Below are 11,564 nucleotides of genomic sequence, written 5' to 3'. Positions count from 1 at the left end.
TAACATTTTCAGACTATGATAGCAAAGCTGAAGTGAATGGGAGCAGCTGGCGCTCAGCAACTCTTGATATTGGGCCACTAGGAATGTTAGGTGCCCTAAATATAGACCTAAGTGCCTAACTCTAGAGCAGAGGTGGGCAAACTACGGTCCACGGGACTGTCCTGCCTGACCCTTGAGCTCCCGGCTGGGGAGGCTAGCCCCTGGCCCCTCCCCTGCTGTGGCTCCTCCCCCGCTGTCCCTCCTCCCCGCCGTTGTGCAGTCAGCACTCTGGGCGGCGGGGCTGCGCGCTCCTGCCAGGCGGCATGGCGGCCAGACATGCTGCTCTGAGCAGCATGATAAGGGGGCCAGGGCTTGGGGGTTGGATAAGGGGCGGGGGGAAGTCAGGGGGTGGTTGAATGGGGCAGAGGTTCTAGGGGACGGGGAACGTGTGTGTGTGTGGGGGGTTGGATAAGCATGGATGTTTCAGGGGGCAGGGGTGTGGATAGGGGTCAGGGATGGGGAACAGGGGGGTTGGATAGGCGTGGGGCCTCAGGGGGTCGGGGTGTGGATAGGGGTCAGGGGACTGGGAGCAGGGGGGTGGGGTACGGGCGGGGGGGTCCCGAGAGGGGATGGTTAGGGGACAAGGAGCGAGGGGGGTTGGATGGGTCAGGGGTTCTGAGGGGGGCAGTCAGGGGGCGGGAAATGGGAGGGGGTGGATAGGGGGCAGGAGCCAGGCTGTTTTGGGAGGCACAGCCTTCCCTACCCAGCCCTCCATACAGTTTTGCAACCCCAGTGTGGCCCTCGGGCCAAAAACTTTGCCCACCCCTGCTCTAGAGACTTACATTTGAAATGTTGGCCCAAATGTATCCATACAGATATATATCATTCTGGTGTTAGTTTGCCAGAGTTAGCAATTATTTCAACAGTATGCCAACACAGCAAAGAAATTAACAATTCTCATATATTTTTCAAGAGACACTTTCATTCAGTGTCCTCTGTAAAAGTGTCTACAGCCACAACTACCAGCCTGGCAGGAAAGGGTGTTGCTTTTCTTTTAGTTAACTTAACTTCCTTCCTCTCTAAACTTCCTTTTTGTAAAGATGAAACCTAGCAATGGAGTGTTTGTCTGTAGTCCTCCTCTTTCCTGTAAGCCCGGAGAAACCTGTTAAACAAATAAACTTGTAAGATGCTGATCCTGCAGCTTCATGGCTTCAGTGGGAGTTTTGCTTCACGTGTAAGGACCAGAGGATCCGGCTCTGAGAGAATATATTGTGAGGCACATAAAGACAAGAAGCAAGTGGGATTTGGACTATTAAAACAAAGCATGTTTTGCTTTCCAAGCTGCACTATTTAAGAACACTGGGAAATGTGCATGAGTCTGACAGACTATAGAAGTAATGACTCTGGCTCAAGCCCTGAGTCTGACAAAGAGGAGGCTTGATCCAAGTGAAGGCTTCCTGGAAGCTGCCAATTCTCTGGCCTGCCTAGGAGAGGAGAATGTTTCCTGGGGCACAGGTGAATCGAGTCCTTCATCTTTCAATCTGTTTATAAACATTAACTCACAGGGATGTTGTTAAGGAAGTTAATGAATTTCCCCCTGATTTCAGAGGGGAAACTGAAAAACAGACATTAAAAAATTCATCATAGGTCAGAGACAGTTGTCAGTTCCTGATTACCAACCTAGAGGAAGATTCAGAGATGAGTTTGTGCCCAGAATAAACTAAAAGCACAAGAGTACGGGGAACCTCTGTGCAGAGAATCTCTCTATACCGTATGAATTTACAATATTGGGCAGAGGAAAAAGATAATAGTAAGAGTGCCATGTTAAATGACAGCTCAGAACTGTTGGCTGAGGCCCTTGTTTTTTTGTTTTGAGTGGGGTCAAGGTCATCAGTCAAATAATTTATTACTTATATCATAAAGGACTTAATTGAAATTCTCAAGCACTGTGGAAAATCTTCCCCTTATACTGAGAATACTTCATTCAGTTCATCTGACCATCTATGCTACTCTAAGATTGTATGTGGGACTGGCTTCTTCAGAAGTGTGTTGCAGAGTAGCAGTTTTCAATGCACATTGATATTTTGCCAGTCACGTGCAATGCGGGAACATCCTCCCATTGATCTGAACTATTTGACCATGAAAGAAGACAAACAATAACTGCACTGTGTCCTGCAGGAGACCGACACAAACTAGTAGGGATATTGCACTGCTAGATTGTTTCATAAGCCTTGCAAGTGGAATTTAATCAGGACTGTAAAACAGTGGAACTCTACAGAAAACATAATTGATGTTTGTCATAACTTGGCGATGTCGGACATGTAGCGGGATGTTAAGTGAAATCATCCTATAAAAAAGTTAATACCCAATATCAATTCAACAATCAGTATTGCAAATAGTTAACTTGATTCTGTCTCAGATGCCCACTAGTGATTTATCTTTGTGGTGATTTGGCAATGATGGGTTATTTGGGAGTAATTAATTATGTTAGGTAGAGTTACTTATAAAACACAAGATCAAAAATCCATGTATTTGTGGATGTGTTTAGGATGCTCCATGACAGAAAATGACCTGCCATCCATTCGCCAGCATTAAAATGCAGGGTGTGAGGCCCAGCTGATATCACCTATCTGCAGAGTGCACAGAGAGAGAGGCAGTCTCCTGCACAGACGGGTCCCACTCCATGTAACTCTTTATTGAGCTACCCTGAATGACATCAAGAGGCAGATGGGAAGCTACTATGGCATACAGCTCACATAAATTAAAACAATCAGCATATGATTAAAACCACAAAAAGCCAGGAGATGCAGAGCTAAGAAACACGTTCTCCCTTCTAAAGAAAGGGGGAAAAGGAAGATTTTTGTTTCCTGTCGCTTCACTGAGGAAAGGGTGAAAAGAGTCCTACTCTTTGTAGAATCAGGGCTGCTCATTAAGTAGGTGCAGTTGTCCTGGCCTGGGCTCAAGGGGTGGGACTACGCCTGGTGACCTCATGGAATGGAAATGTGCAGAGAGCAACCAGCAGGAGGTGCTGTCTGAGGACACTGGGAGACCACACAGCAGAACCAGCTCTTGGCAAAGAAAACTGAAAACCCTCAGTTAACCCGAGACCTCTAGATCTGCTAAGACAATGGATGGAAAGCAAAAATGAGGCACAGAGGTAGAAAAAAGAGGACTGGAACTAATGGGAGAAAGCAGGGAAGGGAGGAGTGGGAAAAAAATTAAGGAAGGGGCTTCTGGGAAATTGGAATCTCCATAGTGGGGTGAAGAGGTTTTCTGGGGCTGGGCCCCAGAGTTGACAGCTGGTGGCTTGATTCTACATCTTGTCTTGGGGCCTGATTCTGCTCACTAGTCTTGCCTAGGGAGGTAAATGCCACTGACTTATCTGAAGTTACTCCAGATTAACATTGGTGTGAGAGGAGAATCAAGTCCGTAGGGCCTACCTGTACAGGCAAAATGATTGTGCTGGGTGACTGTTCTAGTACAACAGTGCCCTGACTGTGTTACAATGCCACATTACCACCCTTTGTCTAATGACATTTGTATAGATTTCTGATCTTCTATTATAGGTCACTAACCAGAATGGACTAGGAAGAATATAAGATAGGGCCATTAGCTTACCCCTCTCTCTCAGGCGTCAAGGGAATGACTAAGAGTGGGAAGGTGTGCACATAAGCCAAGGCTCTTTGATGTCTCTGACTTTGGTTGCACTCTTTATTGTTAATTCTTGTAGCTGGAATAATGGAGAGATCGATGAGGGTATTGTGCCTGGGCTACTGCTCAAGTTTCTAGCTTCCTGCTTGGATGAGAACAAGCAACAATTCTGGGCCGTAGCCAAATACTCTTTTCACTGTCAAAGGCCCACACTGCAGTTGTAACTGGGTAAGGTGAGCAAGTTTAAATATACATTTTTCTTTAACATTGTCCCTGTTCCCACTGAAATCAATGGCAAAGGTCCTTGATGAGGTAGGATCAAACCTAATGCTCTTCACTTCAGTGAGGCAAACAGCTAACCAAATCCAGCTCTCAGTGGAGTAGTTCTGGATTTAAACCAGTGTAACTGAGTTGAATTTGATCTGGCATCTTAAAATCGAAATTTTGTTTCAGACTGAAAACACTACATTAATCATTTTAACAGTTCTAAGGAGAAAATATGCTGTTGTATTGACCTTGGAAATGTCATGAAATATGGTAAATATTAAGTTTCCCTGCTAAATGGAAAGATTAGAAGTGCTGTCCTTTAGTGCTTCATATGGTAATCAAGTTGTCAGGAAAAAAGCATTTTTTTTTAACATAGCTGTCAAGCTGATGGGATTTAAAAGGAAAAGATTTTCAGCTACTCGGAATTTAAACGAGATTAAGAAGCTCCAGTTTCAACAGCCCACCATAGATGAAGACTCCATATTTTCAGTTTACCTCTCCTCTGACTTTCTTCACCCATGGCCATATAGTCCCAGTCACCGCTGGCTCTGCTATCTAATAGTTAATTTACAGGGCAGTTACCTGCCCCAAGATGGCACTGAACATCGAATGGATGCCAATTACTAGGTGGCTGTCTGCAACAAAGAGGGAATTGCTGCTTCTGTGAATGTTTTGGGTATATTCAAAATACTTCTGCTTAAAACATTCTTATGTTTATAGTACCCACGAAGTGAAGAGAGCAACTGATTCTGGCAATTTATCAATTGGAATTTTTTCAATGGGCATCAGTGAATGCTTCTGGAAATAGATTATGGATGTGCTGGCAGAACCATTAAGCTTTCCCATAAAATATATACACAGTATGTACCACACTTCAGACAACATTGAATAACGTCATTGGTTTCTGATCACTCATCTTTGTCTGTTACTCACTCTCCATCATTAAGAAGCTTTCATTTTCAATTGGACTTTTATCCTGCTTGGAAATCTTGATTTTTCTTATTACATCTGCCAAGATTATTTGGACTGCTATGCAAAGGCACCGCGGCTGTGTTTAGCGAGTTGGATGTGGTCAGGTTGAGGTGGGCCAATGCAGGAAGCAACAAGCCAAAAAGTCACAAAAATCAAACTACTTTGTGCTTGTGGTTTTAAATGCTCTTGAATCAGAACCTGGATCCCTCTCCATGACCGAGGAAATGCACATTCAGGATGAAGGGTGGGCAGGTGCTCCCATGCAACTGAGAGAAACCTGGGTGAAAAATTCCTCTACTTTGCCAACATTATGGGGATTTGAATGGCTCAGAGGCATTGGTAATAGTTTATAGAACCCTCCTCCTCTCTGGAATGATGCCCATCCAGCCCAGGTCATATATAGTGACTGTAAACTGTTACCATGTTAAGGCTGTTTGGTGGATTATGTGAAGTATGCTTGATGGCCTCACTCCATTTCCTAGTGCATGCATATTCACAATACAAAAACTCCACTACAGTTGGCTCTAATTGACTTTCTTTTTTGCAGCCTTAGCCCAGAGCCAAGGTGACTGGTTCAAAGAGGTTCCTTCAGGTCAAGGTTGAGAAACAATGTTGAGCAGGGCCGGCTCTAGGTTTTTTGCCGCCCCAAGCAAAAAATTTGCCACCTCAAGCTCAGGTGGGGCTGGAGCTCGCAGGCCACGCTGGAAGCGGAGGGACTGATGTCACCTTCTCCCAGCGCCTGCAGGGGCTTTACCCCTCCCCCGCCTGGCTGTGCAGAGAAGCCCCGATATAAGGGGTGGCACAAGGCAGCGCAGCAGCCAGTGGGCAGATGAGGTGGCGCAGCTCCGGCTCCCCGGCAGGACTCGCCCTCTCCTCCTCAGGTAGTGGCTGGGCCCTGGCAGCTCAGCATCCCGGGGCTTCCCCTTCCCGCTGCGGACGGGGGTGCAGTGCCCTCGCCCCGTCTAAGTGGCGCAGCTCCGAGAGCGCAACTGCCCCCCCCAAAAAGGATGGGCGGAATGCCGCCCCTGGAAATGTGCCGCCCCAAGCACGTGCTTGCTTTGCTGGTGCCTAGAGCCGGTCCTGATGTTGAGGGTGTTTGTGGGACGCTTAAGCTGCTGCTGCCGCTGCGCATGCTCTGTCTGCTCTGTAGATGGACAGCCCTAGAATACCAAAGGCCTCCAAGTGGTACCTTTCACCAGCGCTGAACTGATACATGATGTAAAAAATCCCAAACCTACTTTGCCATGAAACACATTCTTTTGGTGAAAGAGCTGGAGGAGACCATGAATTATTCCATCCATAGTGGTTTTTCCCCCCCTTATAGACATAGGGTCTGTCAAGGGACAGTTGGCTGTACTATATTTCAAATGTCTTCCCTGGGACAGAGCATTTGTGGAGTGGAAATCAGGTTTGTATCGCTCAGGTTGCCTGTCTGTGACAATAAAAATATACACCTTAAGTCTGATGATTCCCGATTTATGACACATACTGAATATGTGAAGGATTAGAAAGGGTGCAATATTTTTGCTTGCATTTCACACCCTGAACTCATGCAATGAATTGACTAAAACAGCAGTCCCCAAACTTTTGAGGGTCACGCCCTCCCTTCTCCCGTCTGCGCCCCCGTCTCCCTGTGGCCAGGAGTGGAGCCATGGCTGGAGTGTGGGGGTGGATGCGGACGGGGGTAAAGGGGCTGAGGCTGGGACCGCAGCTGGGAGTGGGGCTGCAGCTGAGGGTGGGGGCAGGAGTGGAGCCACAGCCAGGCTGCGGTGGGGGCTGGCAGCGGGGCCCGTGGCCAGGTGCTAATTCACTCCTGGCCTTGCCCCTAGCCTCAGCCCCATGCCGGGAATGGAGCCGCAGCCAGTGGCCCAGGCTGGGGGCCTGGTACAGGGTCAGGAGCGGAACCAGGCATGGGGCCAGGAGCTGGGGATGCAACTGGGGGCTGGAATGGAGCAGAGAGGGCCTGGGTGATGCTCCTTCTCTGCCCTCGTGGGGGCTGGCCCAGGCCCCCACCACGCCCCCCTGGACAGTCCTCTGTGCCCCCAGGGGGGTGTGCCCCACACTTTGGGGACCTCTGGACTAAAAGCTAGAAAGTGCTGTTCAGAAGAAAATCAAATACTAATAAAACTCCTTTTCAGTATTGGTAGTGTAGCTTATTAAAAAGGAAAGATTATTTTTTTTAATCTCTGTGTAATACTTTTGCTGTTTTACTTTTTGCATTTCATTCATTCAGAGACTGAACAAGATTGGTCACTTTCACATTTCTCATACTCAGTTTCAATTTTTTTGTTTCTCATGCACCCTATCATGACTAGTGCAATGCTGGTATGTTATATAGTGTATTTAGTCTCAAGAGTAGGGGAGGCAGGTGACCTGGATTTGATTTCAGTCAGCTCTGCCATGGATTCACTGGGTCACCCTTGGCAAGTCACTTACAGAACTTTATTCCTCACTTTCCCATGTGTAAAATGTGGATAATGAAAGGTATTCACCATTGTAAACAGTTTGAGATCTTTGAATAAACAGCACTGTGTGTGTGCAAGTATTATTTAAGTGCAACCCTGTTTTACAATTATGTTCTACAAACTATTTCATTTGTCTTTTAAATCATATCATTTGACTAGAATGTGAGACCTCCACCTCTTTATCCCCCTCTTAAAATAATCCCTAAATGTTGGGTCCTAACTGTTGTACAAGTCCAGGCTTCTTTTAGGAGCTCTGAACCTCTAGTGTATCAGAGTTTCAAAAAGATCTAGGTGACATCCAGCCCATTTAATGGACAGCATATGCATTTATTTTGGCTAAAAGCTAAAGGGAACCCATTAAGAGGTAAACCTAGACCAGCACTGCAAAATGGGTCTTCCCTCCCCCCCGCTTTTCCCAGATGACTCCTTATAAAGGACTTGATCACCTAATTGAGGGCACAGTAGTGAATTCATTTTCATTGCTCACAGCTGCTTTTAAATCTGTCTCAGATCACATTTGAAATGATGTATTAGCGCAATCTAGACCACAATGTCATTTCCAACATCCCCAATTCATTGCAACTGGCAGCCTTACCCTCAGGAAGGATCAAGGCCATAGGAACAAGGTTGATAGAGGTCAAAGCTGAGTGTCAGTGGCAGAGCATGTTGAAAAGTTTGCTAAGAGCAGCCTTTCTTTCTCTCTAGCTCTGGAGGAATTAGCCTCTGGTATTGGACTTTCTCATTCATGAATCCTAAAATTCAACCCTTGTACCAAAAATCCTTTCAATTAAGAGAAATAAAATCTCTTAAGTGGCAAAACCTGAATTGCTATACTAGGCTGAATAATGAACCCTGTAGTTCAGTATCCTGTCTTTTACACTTGCTAATAACTGGATACCTCAGAGGAATCAAAACACTTCTATAATGCATCTCTTATGCAGTAGTGTGCCATAGGGAAAATGTCTTCCCAAGCCCAGCTGGAGATTAGTTTATATCCCAAAGCGTGAGGATTCATAGTTTTTGTCATTGTTATCCTAGTTAATGCAACTGCATCTGCTGTTCTCATTCATTTAAATGTATGAAAAGAATTAACTTCTTTTTGAATCTCACTAAATCATATTTGTCTCTGTAACATCTTGTAGCTTGGAGTTCCACAGGCTAAACATAAATCACATTCAGTTTGTGCGAGAAATAGGGTTTTGGATGTGTAAATTTGTTCATTTGTGTGCTCTGATGATAGTGTACAAATTTATATGCTTATAAAGAATTGACGTTTTTCTAAAATATTGGCCAGTAGCTGAATTAAACAATCTTTCATTTAAAATATGTAGAATGTACCTTGATACATTTTTACTGTGCTTGGACAACAGTTGTTGGTAGTACTGTAATTTCTAAACATTACAAGCATGCTGCTCTCCATGCTTCTACCATTTCAAGTGGAAGAAGATGGGAGGCCAATTGAAATGTACACAGCCAAAGCCTATTGCTTGCACAAACTAAATGTGATATATAAACATGGTGTCAACATTTAACTAATAAATTTCTCCTCTTCACCTTCATGGTACTCCATAATTCTACACCCTCTGATAACTCTGTCCATGTCAATTTCTGCACTATCCCTTCTATGGAAGTGTTTCCTAGTGGATAAAGCACTGGACTGGGACTCACGAGGCCTTGATTTTATTCCCAGCTCTGCCACTAGTCTGCTAGGTGACTTTGGGTAAGTCATTTCACCTCCCAATGCTTCCATTTCCCTAGGTGAATAATAGGGATCCTTTTGTAAAATGCTTTGAGATCTATTGATAAAAAGTGCCATATAAGAACTAGGTGATATTATTATTATTGTTTGTTTATTACCTCTGCTTTGGTAAGTCTTTCATGATTGTCTGCATTGTCTTCTTCATTCAGTTCACCCCATATGCCTAGAACAGAATTTTCCATTAACATATATTATGCCCCCTCTTCTTTAAGAAGCACCCAAGAACTCGCCTGAAATGATCACCCACTGCTCTGTGTTGATGGATGTGGTTCTTGTTTGCACAATATTGTACTCACTCATGCCTACAATCTGCAAAATCCTTGGAATAGGGATCCTTTTGGGCGTATGGTAACATGCCATGTATGCCCCAAAGACCAGTAATACACAGAAATTGCTATTAATAATTGGGAATAGATTTGCAAGCCTGAAAAAGTGGGGCCCTTGTGTGGTACCCCAAGATCCCTGAGGGCATCTTCAGGATTCGTAGGCCAGACTCTCGTAATCTTCCATGTGTGTATTAAACCCAAATTCCTATCTGGAGACAAGACTCCAAAGGAAAATCCACAAAGAGAACTTCAGAATCAGTGTTGTGAACTAGCAAGTTATATTCAAAATGGGAGGCCCAGTAATAATCACTCTGTGCTGCCGCTCATCTCCGTTCTCTGAAGAGAGCAAAGATACTCAAATGGCTTTTTTTTTTTTTTTTGGTAGCTGCTCTTGGAGCATTTTCCATATTTGCATCAGTCCTATACCTTTGTCACTCAGAACTACTTGCAGAACAAAGATTTTATAATGTTCTCACTCCTTCCTTCCTTCCACTCAAGTGGCACTGCAATGGTTGCTCAGTTGTTCTCCTCACACAGTAAGTCACCTGGCTCCCTCCAGAGAGTCTGGAGTCGAGACTCCAAGACCTAACTGCAGAGTGAACTGACTTCATTGCATAATCAGTGATTACACTGGACCTCCAAAGCCAATCAGTTTGTCTCTCACTTTCCATTCCAGCCACTGATTCTTCAGATTTCAAGTGATCGTTTCCTTGTTTTATTCTTTTACTTTTATTACATTTTCTTTGCCTTGATTTTTCTATTTTAAATCATTTGGATTTAAAGGTGCCTGAAAGACGCTGTATTGACAGCCCTGGAAACCAAAGCCTGGTGTTTCTTAACAGAACAGGTTCAGCTGATAAAGCACAGAAAGTGCACTCTTCCCCCACCAGCCTGACTAAACCCTGACCTAGAGTCTTCCTGTGGGGATGTGTGGAAATGTGGTCCCCTTGGCCATTCCATCTTTAATTTCTGCTGAGGCTGACAACAAGGGTGCCCGTTAACAGTCATTGGTAGTGTCTCTTGTGATGCTGGTTGGACCTTGTCTGTTAAGAATTAGACTGAGACCACAGATACATTTCATGTAAGACACCGCCTTGTCTGGTGGAAGATTACCATTACTGGGTACTGTGAAAGGTCACCTATATACAAGCAGAGCTGCTGACAGAATAGTAAAAGCTCCGTCTTGCTTCAGTTGCACTGCTGAACCACTGAAGTGTTCTGGAAATAAATCCATGTGAGACAGAAGCAAGAATGAATACCAGAGCTCGAGGATAAAGAGATAGCATGTTTAGGAGGAAACAGGCAAACATGGAAGCAAAGCCTGAAGATATAGCATGTGCTTTCCTGTATGGTAGCAAAGGTGGTACACCTTTATATAACACGACCTGATATAACACGAATTTGGATATAACGCGGTAAAGCAGTGCTCCGGGGGGGGCGGGGCTGCGCACTCCAGTGGATCAAAGCAAGTTCAATATAATGCAGTTTCACCTATAACGCGGTAAGATTTTTGGGCTCCTAAGGACAGCGTTATATTGAGGTAGAGGTGTATATGTAACCCCATTTAGTAGATTGAGTACATTTAACAGTAAAGCAAGCAAGCTTTTAACAATCCCAGTTTCTTCCTTGGTCTCTGGGAAAACAGAGCAAGGGCTGTATCACTTATCAGGAAGCAGTTAATCTGAATGTAATGGGGGGGAATGTAAATATAAAGGCTGGCATAGGTGTGGATCAAAGTTTCTCATCTGACTAACTGTCTAGATTGTAGTAGTAAGAGGTTCTGTCAATCAGAGTCAAAACAAAGGGTGAGGACAAAACAAAATGATTGCCAAGGAAGGAGTACTGCGGAAAGGGATCTGGGGGTCATAGTGGACCATAAGCTAAATATGAGTCAACAGTGTAACACTGTTGCAGAAAAAACCATCATCATTCTGGGATGTATTAGCAGGGGTGTTGTAAGTAAGACACGAGAAGTAATTCTTCCATTATACTCCATGCTGATTAGACCTCAACTGGAGTATTGTGTCCAGTTCAGGACGCCACATTTCAGGAAAGATGTGGACAAATTGGAGAAAGTCCAGAGAAGAGAAACAAAAATGATTAAAGGTCTAGAAAACATGACCTATGAGGGAAGATTGAAAAAAT

The sequence above is a fragment of the Emys orbicularis genome, chromosome 9 (assembly GCF_028017835.1).
Source record: "Emys orbicularis isolate rEmyOrb1 chromosome 9, rEmyOrb1.hap1, whole genome shotgun sequence".
NCBI classification, from domain to species: Eukaryota; Metazoa; Chordata; order Testudines; family Emydidae; genus Emys; species Emys orbicularis.
The sequence above is the reverse complement of the archived record's forward strand: the minus strand, read 5'-3'. Positions refer to the sequence as shown.